The 11,837-nt window shown below is 42.1% G+C and overlaps 1 long non-coding RNA gene across 1 annotated transcript; it reads right to left on the bottom strand.

The window, feature by feature from the left end:
• Positions 1 to 5,581: 5,581 nt before the first annotated feature.
• Positions 5,582 to 10,332, bottom strand: LOC134446640 (uncharacterized). Its single transcript, XR_010034434.1, has 6 exons — positions 10,111 to 10,332; positions 8,965 to 9,025; positions 8,639 to 8,770; positions 8,351 to 8,448; positions 7,294 to 7,370; positions 5,582 to 5,960 (listed from the first exon to the last, which is right to left on the bottom strand). It is a non-coding gene; the product is annotated as an uncharacterized LOC134446640 (long non-coding RNA).
• Between the last annotated feature and the right edge of the window lie 1,505 nt (positions 10,333 to 11,837).

Here is an 11,837-nt window from a genome sequence, read left to right as displayed (position 1 = left end):
TTAGGTAGCCTAAATCAAGAATAGGCCTAAGTAACCTAACACTAGAATTGTAGATTGAAAAAGAGCGTTGGGTCTATATGGAATGCATTATGTTGCATTAAGTCAACCTGCTTTAAAAAATACATCAAACAAATGGCCTACTTTTTAGAATGTCCGCTGCGCTGTCGTATCGGGTGCAGACAGTTCCATTGATTATACCGGAAGCTAATTGTTACAACAGCTAACTCTTTGCCTCTTTGACATTGAGACAAGAATCACACTATAGCAGCTGCAGTCCATTAGGCACAAAAGATTAAGAGCACAAAGAGTGGGAAAAGTGGGTGAGAAGATTGAGGAAAAGAGAATAAAAAGACATATGAGGAGGTACAGGAAACACGTTTCATACTAGAAACAACATAGAGAGCTTATGCTAGACTCACTCCTAAGAAACACAAAAGAAAAGAGACAAAAGAGAGGGGAAAAGGCCCTAACGTTAATGTTATGTGCCTAAGTGCGGGCCATGAAGTTAGTATAGTTAGCGTGTAAGCGAGCTCATTGTGCGTTTAAGCGAGCTCATTGTGCTAGTAGGACAACTAGTCCGCTACAATCCTGACAGATATAATACAAAATCTGTCCTCTCCTTAACCTACAACATGCATTTAATTCGAAAAGGGATGTTACCTTGTAAATTATCTGACATATTCTGACATCTGACACATTCACAACAGCTCGCTACACTGAAACAAATTATTTGTTGGCGGAACATAAAAAAATTATGGAAAGTATTTCCATCCAATTTGATTATGCTACCTTAGCAAGAAATGTTTTTGTTGAGTCACATTAAGGTCAATATGTTGGATCAACATAACATGTAAGTGTAACTGTGACCTAAGTACAAGGGGTACAGCCAACATAACTTTTAAAGGTTATTTCAACCTTAATAGAAAGGGTTAATACATCATAACTTTTACATGTTGCTCCAACATATTTGGTTTAGGTCTGGATGAACCAACTTCATGGGGTAGTTACAGCAGTATTTACATTGATAGACTCAACAAAGCAACATCTTGCTATGGTAGCATAATCAAATTGGATGGAAATACTTTCCATAATATATTTATGTTCCCACAACAAAATATTGTTTGGATTGTTCAACACATCTAATTAACTGTATTAAGACAATACTTGTCAAGCCACATGAACATCAAACATAATAAAAGTCAATCATAAAATCAATATACCTTAATTAATTAAACATTCATTGTTGTCCTTATCAGTTCAGATCAAGCTAGAAAACACCTCAAGGCACACGCATCTACCAATATGCATGTCAGCCAAGTTCGTCAGTTGTAAGTTGGTTCCAGTTGAGCCTATAAGACAAACTACAATAAAGTTACACGCGATAAAGTTGAAGAATTAGTTGCCTTTATTTTTTCATTGCACATGTAATGATCAAAGCAAGATACAAAATGAGGGTACCTCTTCAATTGCAAATGAGAAAGATTAATTTCTCAATTTCTCTAAAAACTCTTAAAAAAAGGTACACTGTGCAGGAAACGGTCAAAAAAGGTACTGCAACTATGCTGCTCATTGAAACTGGGCTGCCTATTGCCAAATTTGATCTTTTCATGAAAGTTTGCTAAGTAATAAACAAATATTTTATAGTATGGCCCAAATACAGTCATTTTTGCAGCTAAAAATGGCAATTTCTTGACATTCAAAATGGCCAAGATCCCAATGCAATTTTTCCCAGTCATAATGAATACTAAGAATATGATGGTGGTTAGGGTGCATCAGATGCCCCCTATGAAAAGATATTGCCTTGGCCCTATAGTAAAAATGTTCTACACCCAGTAAAAACACACTGTGTAAAATATTTTGAAATTTGGATGAAGTCTACCGGGGCCACCAGCCCCATGAAAATAGAAAATAATGGTGATAGTCAGAATCTTGGAATAGAAATGGACATTTTGCTGCATAAAGCTACCCAATAAAAACATATTGTCTCAGCTGTGTGATAAAAATGTTCTATGCACAGTAAAATCACTCTGTGTAAAATATGTTGAAATTTAGATGAATTCTACCGGGTCCACCAGACCCATGAAAATACAAAATAATGGTGATGGTGATGGGCAACCTGGATTCCAAAGCTGAAGTCCAGTGCCACATATTCCAAATGACATACCTAGTTTTACCTTTCCAGTTAGGGCAATGGGGCACCTAAGTCACGCCCTTCTACTTCCGATCCATGGGGCTGGAGCTCTCAAAATTTTGAATGAGAGTTAATGGAGCGAGTCAAGCTAAATCCTCATCCCGTTTGGCATGTGCTCCGGATTTCACATATGATGACAGTGAATTTGAAAGGTTTGGATTCGCGTCGTAAGACCACTCATTTTCGACACGCAAGAAACGTTATTTTAGCTTTTGTGCAAAACTATGTTAGAGACTACACGTGCGCCTCGCATATCTGACGTGAACCGAGGCACAGCCAACCCTACCGCTGCACTGCGGCTTAAGTGGCTGCACGTCGGACATGCGACATCTGTTGTGTAGTCCAAATAATTGTATATTTTTGCACACACACAACTCAAAAATCGCTTGCCATGTGAAGTCAACAAGCACACCATTGGTTGTTATTAATTCTGAGGCACAGCATATGTATGATCGACGGGGAAATGCGAGGTGGGTCGGAAAATAGCTTTGATCAGTCCATTACAGCCCAGTCACAAGTTTTTGCGTTGCCAGCCCCATAAGCCGCCCGGAAGGGGTGGAGACTTAGGTGCCCCATACTCATGAACGGCCATCCGGGTACTTTGCTGTTAAATTTGCGTTACGCCCCTTTATGGGGGAAAACAAACCGAATGTCTCATTGACTTACATGCTACATCAGTTAGCCTAAATGAACACATTCCATGCTTCAGTCACGGCTGTTTGGCTATATTATTTGAACAGCCGGCAACACAACACGTTTTCGGCATGTTGTGCGTGAACAACGCTAGTCTAGAGGTCCGTATCTGTCGTTTATTAAACCCCAACATCACCAATTGACTTGCATGGGTTGTTTTCCCCCATAAATGGGCGTAACGCACATGGAACACGTCACGCCGTTCATGAGTATAGGACAGGTAAAACCAGGTAATTTGAAATCTGTGGCACTGGATTGTAGCTTTTGAATCCAGGTTTTCCATTGTCTTACCGCAGAGATACACCAGCGGCGACGCGACTCAAGAGACAGAGTGTAGCAGCAAGCGATACGAGAGACTGAGGAGACTAGAGTATGTCCGTACAGGCAGAAGGCAAAGCATTCAAGCATTCCCATTGGCTGTGGTCACTGACCTCTATACAGTCATTGGCTGTCGCGGCTTGTCGCCGAACCGCGTCATAAAAAGTTGAAAAGATTTCAACTTCAAATTGTCGCGCTCGTCGCGCAAATCGCTCTAGTCTCCAGAATCTCTTTTGTCTCTCGACTCAATACAAAGTCAATTACTTCCGTCGCTCGACTCGCTCAGATCGCCGCTGGTGTATCTCTGCGGTTAAAACACAGGTGGACAAACCGTGTGACACATTTGCCCCAGCCAATATAATGAACCAGCTGAGCCTAATTACCACTTAAGCCAGGTTGATGAGGTAATTAGTGAAATCACCTGTATTGGGAGCACAAACAGAAGGAATATCTAAGCAGGTTGTGTATTCAGTCGATCCACTTACACAGACTTCAGTCTCAGGACAGACTGATGGTCAAACTGCTATATTTAGGCAAATTTGCTCTTTTGCAACACAATATCAATTCCTTGCTGCCTTGGACCACTAGTATCTACTAGTGCTAGTATCAAGCAAGATATTGCAAAGCTGCATGACTGTTATATTTGTTTATTATATGGTGTGACGTCATCGGTCGAATGCTCCATTCATTTCAACGGGGCTCCCCAACGTTCGCACGTCTGTTATTTTTCGATAACGGACGGGTTGGTCTATAACAGACCGCTGTCAATGGCAACAAGACTTTTCACTGCTAAAGCGACTTTTCAACAAGACTCTAATCAGCTGCTGTGATAGACAACACCTGTTGTCCTGGCTACCTAGCTGTTGCCTAGCGGTGTTCCACAACGGCACTGTTTTTTTTTGCGCAGCAACAATCTTTTAACATTAAAAACTATAATAGACTTAACGTTAAATAGGCCTAAAGAAATGTCCCCGCCATGTGTGAATCATTTAAGTATATCCATATAATAAGCGGGTTAACTTTCGGCGAGTCGGTCGCTTTGTGGAATAGCAGCACTTCAGAGAGAACAAGACCCCTCCGCTCCGCGTCGGGGTCTAAAGATTCTCTCTGTCGTGCTGCTATTCCACGGTAGCGACCTTCTCGCCGAACGTTAACCCTTACGTGTTTCACCTGTGGGCCTACAATTCATGGAGGAACATCTGTACTAAAGCTGTGAATGTTCCTTGGAATGCCTAGGCTACAAGGCAGTCAATACAACTGTATTGAAGAGTGCCATTACTCCACAGCACACAAGTGAACACTGCACACTGCACACAACAAAATTGCATTTATGCCTCACCCGTGCAAGGGGGCAGCCCTCAGTGGCGCCCCATGGGGAGCAGTGCGGTGGGACAGTACCATGCTCAGGGTACCTCAGTCATGGAGGAGGATGGGGGAGAGCACTGGTTGATTACTCCCCCCACCAACCTGGCGGGTCGGGAGTCGAACCGACCTGGCGGGTCGGGAGTCGAACCAGCAACCTCTGGGATGCAAGTCTGACGCCCTAACCGCTCACCCATGACTGCCCACTTAAGTACAGGTTTTGGGAAGTCACTCTTTCCAACATCACATACAGTTGTATTGTATGTACTCTATTGAACTACTGCAGGGATTTCTTGAAAAAACATAAGTCATTCCAAGGAGCATTCACAGCTTTAGTACAGATGTTCCACCAGGTATTAACAGCTACCTGTACAATCCTAGGCCCACAGGTGAAGCACACAAAAGTCATACAACTTCGCAATCTCTTGCTTGATACTGGCAGTGGGTCAGCTGGTTCATTACGGTATATTGGCTATATTTGGAATATGTGGCACTGGACTTTGGAATCCAGGTTGCCCATCACTATCACCATTGTTTTGTATTTTCATGGGCCTGGTGGACCCAGTAGAATTAATCTAAATTTCAACACATTTTCCACAGAGTGATTTTACTGTGCATAGATTTTTTTTATCACACAGCTGAGGCAATATGTTTTTATTGGGTAGCTTTATGCAGCAAAATGTCCATTTCTATTCAGGGCTGAATTGGGCGATAAATAGGGCCCGGGCACTTTCGGATTTAAGGGGGCCCCCTCATTATTATTAGTGCCGGAGAACTGACTCACTGGAGGGCCCCGCACCCTCATGGGCCCCTATTTTCAGTAATGTAAAAAATAAAACAATGGGGGCCCACGAGGGTGCGGGGCTCACCGGGAAATGCCCGCCATGCCAGATGGCCAGTCCAGCCCTGTTTCTATTCAAGATTTTGACTATCACCATTATTTTCTATTTTCATGGGGCTGGTGGCCCCGGTAGACTTCATCCAAATTTCAAAATATTTTACACAGTGTGTTTTTACTGGGTGTAGAACATTTTTACTATAGGGCCAAGGCCATATCTTTTCATAGGGGGCAACTGATGCACCCTAATGGTGGTGCTAAGTATTCATGAAAAAGGTAACATTAGTGAATGGGTAGCATGAATTCTGGAAATAAACAACTAAGAATCTTACACAGTGTACATTTAAAAGCAGTGCAAAAACTGATGAAACAGACGGTTAGAATGAAACAGAAATTTGAAAGTGTACTTCCATTCTGGAAGGTAACAGAGATTAAGAGCATAAACCAAAACAAACACTGCAATGGCCACAGGTACGTTACCAATGTCGTTGAGGACTCTCTGCCGATCACACGCACACGAAGACAATACGTTTCAGCTGGACCGTCCAGATCAACATCCTGGAAAACAGTAAACAAAACCCATGATTGAAGCCGTAAGCGGTATTTGTGGGCGCAAGTTTGGGGCATTTCTGTCCACCCTAACACACCCAGAGATGGGAAAAGTAGTATAGTAGTATATTTAGTATAGTTTATGAAAGGTATGAGGAGGATGTTGACTTGTGTGCCCTCACACTGCCTGTTTAGGCAATTGAATGTGAGATCAAACTGATGTTCAATTACCTCTCTTCGTTTTTGGTGTGGCTATGACCCCATTCTGGAGTATGTTTCTCAACAGCATCATTGGTAACTACAGTAAAAACTTTGCTTGCATGCAATTTCCCATTGGCAAAATACCAAGTCGCTAACTAACAACGGTGCTTTTGAGAAACAGGGTCATGATCTTTTCACGAGTGTTGGTGAGAAACTTTACACATACAGCTAAGTATACAGTGTGCAAAATTGTTACAATACATTGCATTACACTTAGCTGACGCTTTCATGTATTCAAAGCGACTTACATTTATTACTTTTCAGGGTATTGGTTACAGGCCCTGGCGCAATGTGGGGTTAGGTGCCTTGCCTTAGGCACTTTAGCCATGGATGGAGATGTAGTGACAGGTCAGGGGAGATTCAAACCTGCAACCAATAGATTGAAAAACCAACTCTCTAACCACTAGGCCACGGCTGCCCCACCAGCACAATTATTAGTATTTTGAACATATTGGCCCTTTTAGGCACATTGTCAACCAAAAATTGCATGAGAGAGAAAGATATGTCAAACCCCACCCATCCAATGCAAAAGAGTCTGCTCAAAGTTTGGTCTCCTGAGGGGGAGTTGTCTAAGGTGAAACTATGAGAAAACTATTACCCTACAGCACGATCGTATTCCAGAACTAAAACCTATATTGAGTTTAAGTTTTCTTCTAAGATAACTTCTGCTGCTTCAGTAATGCGGCCTTCGCAATGTGCCACAGCAAGTGCAACACCCTCATGGGTAGATAGAGACCTGCAGAGATCTACAAATCAGAGATGACTGGTGTTGGATTGAACGTGAAATTTGGCAAAGGGTTTGTGATGATGTGAGGGTGCTTTAGCAAAGCTGGAATTGGGCAGATTCGTGTTTGCAAAGAACACATAACTGAGGCCAAGATGGCACATCAATGCAAGAAGGTTTGGTGTGTCCTCCAGCAGTGTCCAGAACGTGGATGATATGCCAGGAGACATGTCAGGTAGCACAGGAGGAGCCCACCAGAGCCCAACAAAATGAGCCTCGCAGGCCACTGATGTGTGCGATCTCCCTATGCCACCTAATAACGAAAAAGACAGATCTAGCTGCCGAGTTGTAACATACCACTTTGTCTGGCTCTTCATTCAGGTAGACCGTCAGCTCCTCAGCATGCACTCCCTCTTCACATCAATGTTGTCAGTCTGCGTATGATGGCCGGTCAATGTATGCCAGGAAACAAACATGCAGGAAAAACATTTTAACCAACAGGAAGAATAAACGCAGTACAGGTACAACCACATTAAATAAAGGACACATCTCATTTATCTAGTAGCGTAGTGTATCGTTGGTACTGGCAGTGAAGTGGTACAGTACGTCACTGTTTGATATGGCATGGTGCAGCTCTGACACTTTTCCATTAGCCCCAAGTACTCGGTACCATTTCAGCACTCAGCCCTGGTTCCAAACGTACTGAAGTGATGCCAAAATGTGACGTCTGACCTTAAAAAGGTACACTGTGCAGGAAATTGTGAAAAAAGGTACTGCAACTACGCTGCTAATTGAAACTGGGCTGCCTATTGCCAAATTTGACCTTTTCATGAAAGCTTACCAAGTAATAAACTAATATTTTCTAGTATGGCCCAAATACAGTCATTTCTGCAGCTAAAAATGACTATTTCTGGAAATTCAAAATGGCGGACCATGGAGAAGATCCCCCTTTTCATGTATGAAAATAGCAATTTTTCCGTCATAATGAATACTTAGAATTTGATGGTGGTGGTAAGTATTCATGAAAAAGGTAACATCAGTGAATGGGTAGCATGAATTCTGGAAATAAACAACTAAAACTCGTACACAGTGTACCTTTAATTCCCCTGATCATTTCATGGGAATCGCAAGCCAGACAGACATGAGAATCAAATAAAAAAATAAAATAATAATAAAACAGAGCAGCAACCACATCAACTGACCTGCAAAAGACTGTTATATCATTGTCCAGGACTGCTGTGTGTAAAGCCAGCTGTAGTTAGAACTGAGGTGAAGACAATGAGTTCAAAACTGGCTGAAGGATTGAAATTAGTGGGAGAAATGCAATATGATCCAAGACACCCTACTTCTCCCCATTACATTAGATCTTGAAATTTTAGCATTACTGTGATGCATGGCAGTGTGCATGTTTTACCTGAGTCATGGGCACCAGGATCCTCTGTATCTTCCTTGCATGAGAAGCACCTTTCTTGCTGAAGACCCGGAGCAGTGTTGTTGAAAGACCATCCAGCTCTGAGAAGAAATTCAACAGCAAACCAACTGTCATGATCCTCTTGAACTTGGCACTTAACTTGAAACAGGGCACAAAACACATACCTACAAAATACTTGTAACTTAAGACTTGTGACAAAGGTTACAAAAAGGCCTGATGGTCTTACTAAAATGAGGAAATAAACACACAAAAAATCAACAAATAACTTACCTCGCACATGTTAAAAAGAGCAAGCCATCTGCGTTTAAAAACTGCAATCGTGGGGGCATCACAAATTACTTCATGCCTTCAATGAGCAAAGGTCTTGGTCAGTTGAGCTGAGGACCCAAACGTCTTGAATTTCTGTTGTGACCAGAAAGACAGATAAACTAATATAGGCGAAGGAGACAGCTATGCAGAGAAAAATGTAAAATAATTACAACAGATTTTACACACACACACACACACACACACACACACACACACACACACACACACACACACACACACACGAGCTAATAGTCATAGATTAGATACTACACAAGAACTTTCATCACCTTTTTCAGGGGCACCTTGTGAGAGGTAGCTGAGGTGAGGACCCTACAAACATCTTGAATGCTGAGGAATTAATATAGGTGAAAGATACAGTTATGCAGAGAACAAAAACCCAAATAATAGTAACATAAGCTTATTCTACAAAGAAATTCAGTAAATGATTAATTACAAAAAATAACAAACAGTATTTATATTTACAACAATATGCATTTCTACCTCACTCAAGGTACAGTATAGATTGAATGTAAATGCACTGGAATATCCTAAAGTGATCATTGATACAAAAAACTTGCTATGTCCTTTTTACACAACAAATGTAGAAGGTCGAGTTTGAGGGAATGAGGGACAGAAGGGCGTTTGCATGTGTGTTTCACTAGATACTACTGGGATTTACTTTCAACTATTTCAAAAGGTCATAGCCAAATAGGCCTACATACATTGGTAAGTGACCCACGACATGAATCAAACCAGCTGCAAACTGCAGCATCTAGTTCTACACACGACGCACCCATTCAAACGCGCACCCATACACAAGCACACACAGCCCCTTCTGTCACGCGTCTCACGTCTCGTCTTTTTTCAAACCGAAAAGTTCCACCGGCTAATCAACATTTACTGTGGCCGTACACACACAGTCAGACGGAGCAATACCAAAAATCAGCGGTAACTTTACTTCCCCTGTGTCATTGATGTGTGTAGAGCTACTGATGGTATCTACGACTGTCCTGGATACATTTGAAATCAGACGCACACGGGTCTCGCAACGTCAATGCATAGAACTAATACAACGTTAATGAACCAGCTGTTGTCACCTAGCATAAATTAGCTAGCTGCCCGGTAGTTTCTTTCGCTATAACTCGCAAAGTAACCGAAAATAATGTCACACATGCAAACATGCATACAGTACAACATGGGTGACAGCTTCCAAACTCCCAACAATAGTTAAAACACGGAGACTATATCGATACTTAGCCGCTAACCAGTTTGAATTGGTGAGAATTAGCCAGCTAAGCTTACTCTCTTGCTCATAAAACGTATGCCTTGATGCCAAAACTAAGTACACTAACGAAACGGGTGATATAAATGTGATTCTAGGAAAGTCATGATAAATGCAAACAGCCCTACAGTGGTTTACTTTTTTGACTTACCCGCCTTCAGAGTGTCCGCGGATATGTATTCAGTCAAAGAACTCGGCAAGCTCGTTGTTTCCGGCTGCCACACACAATCCGCACACTACTGCCACCATCTGTTCTGGCGTTGTAAAAGCCATTGGTCATCTTATCCAAAGGAATTAGGTTGTGACAACATTACTGGATTTGGGAAGTCGTTGGTTATTGGGCATCATGCTAAAGTTACATAACTTCATTATGCCCAATCACAAAACATAATTATTCATGGTAGAGGTGACATGTTTCCCTTTGATTAATTTAACATACACAACATATGGCTTTTTTCAGTGTAGCTTGGGAAACAGTTAGTGTTCTGTGAGTTCACTAGTGAATTGAATATTTAGAGTGTGAACTAGCTAACTAACAACAAACCAGCTGCAAGTATTTTGACAGATTTATATAAACATCTCCCCAGTTAAATATACAGTCTGTATTTACATCGTATGAAGATAACTGCAGTCTGTATCTCGAAAGCGTCTTTGCTAACGACGGTAGCAACGTCCTTCGTAAGAGCGACTCAACTCTCTCTCGACAGCGACGCTCACCACTAAATCCAAGGGAATGGTAAGACGGTCTTAAGACGGTCTTAAGACGGTTAGCAACAACAAGATTCAAGAAACAGACCCCTGGATGGGATATCTAAAATACCACAAGCATCTGTGTCATAATAACCACAAACAGCTTTGCTAGTTATCGCTAGTGTCAGTTTGATGATGTAAGTTACCTATTTTAAACTGGTTACAAAATTGCTCTGCTTGTAAAAACAATTTGAAGTTAACCTTATTCTATTCCTGTCAAATGAATGTTTTTTCCTCAGTAGGCCTATAAACATCCTGACATTACCTACTCTGTTAAACCAACTAAGAATGCTACGCTACCTAGGGGCAAGTGGCCATCTGGGGAGCGTGTCTATGTTCCCACAGCCCATTGGTCCCACGTCACTAAGACATTTAACATTATTTTTTAGGCCCATTGGTCCCACAGCCCATTGGTCCCACAGCATATTCCTGCTGCTCCATGTTCCCACATGTCACATGTCTTCCCCTATGTTCCAAAGGCAGGTTCTCTTAGTTTAATCAGAAACGTGGGAGCATAGAGTTCTAAAACATGGGGCCTATATTTGAATAATTTCTTTAAAATGTGGGAACATGGAGTAGCAGGAAGAAGCTGTGGGGCCATTGTTCTGTGGGACCAATGGGCTGTGGGAACATAGAGCTGACTCCGGCCATCTGTTTAGTTATGAACTCGGAGAATATCAGACTAAGGCTAAAAAGATGAATTGATGAGGTGGTCTGACATTGTATTGCATGTAGTACAGTACCAAGACAGACATAGATTAACAGATAGTGTTCCAGTAGTTTTGATAGACTGTGTTTAGCCAGTTTTGGAGAGAGAGAGAGAGAGAGAGAGAGAGAGAGAGAGAGAGAGAGAGAGAGAGAGAGAGAGAGAGAGAGAGAGAGAGAGAGAGAGATGGGATAGAGACAGACAGAGCAACGGAGCAAAAAAGAGAAACAGAGCCGGAGGGTAGAGAGGTGGATGGTGTGTGTGAGAGGTAGAGAGGTGGATGGTGTGGCAGGTGTCAGTAGTGTGTCTCTCTGGTTACCTGCTGACTGACAGGGCCAAGTCCTCCATTGTGTAACTATTCCAGCCTCACACTGGCCTCACACCAACCCTACTGAGAGAGAGAGAGAGAGAGAGAGAGAGAG

The sequence above is a fragment of the Engraulis encrasicolus genome, chromosome 4 (genome assembly GCF_034702125.1).
Source record: "Engraulis encrasicolus isolate BLACKSEA-1 chromosome 4, IST_EnEncr_1.0, whole genome shotgun sequence".
Classification (NCBI taxonomy): domain Eukaryota; kingdom Metazoa; phylum Chordata; class Actinopteri; order Clupeiformes; family Engraulidae; genus Engraulis; species Engraulis encrasicolus.
The sequence above is the reverse complement of the archived record's forward strand: the minus strand, read 5'-3'. Positions and strand labels throughout refer to the sequence as shown.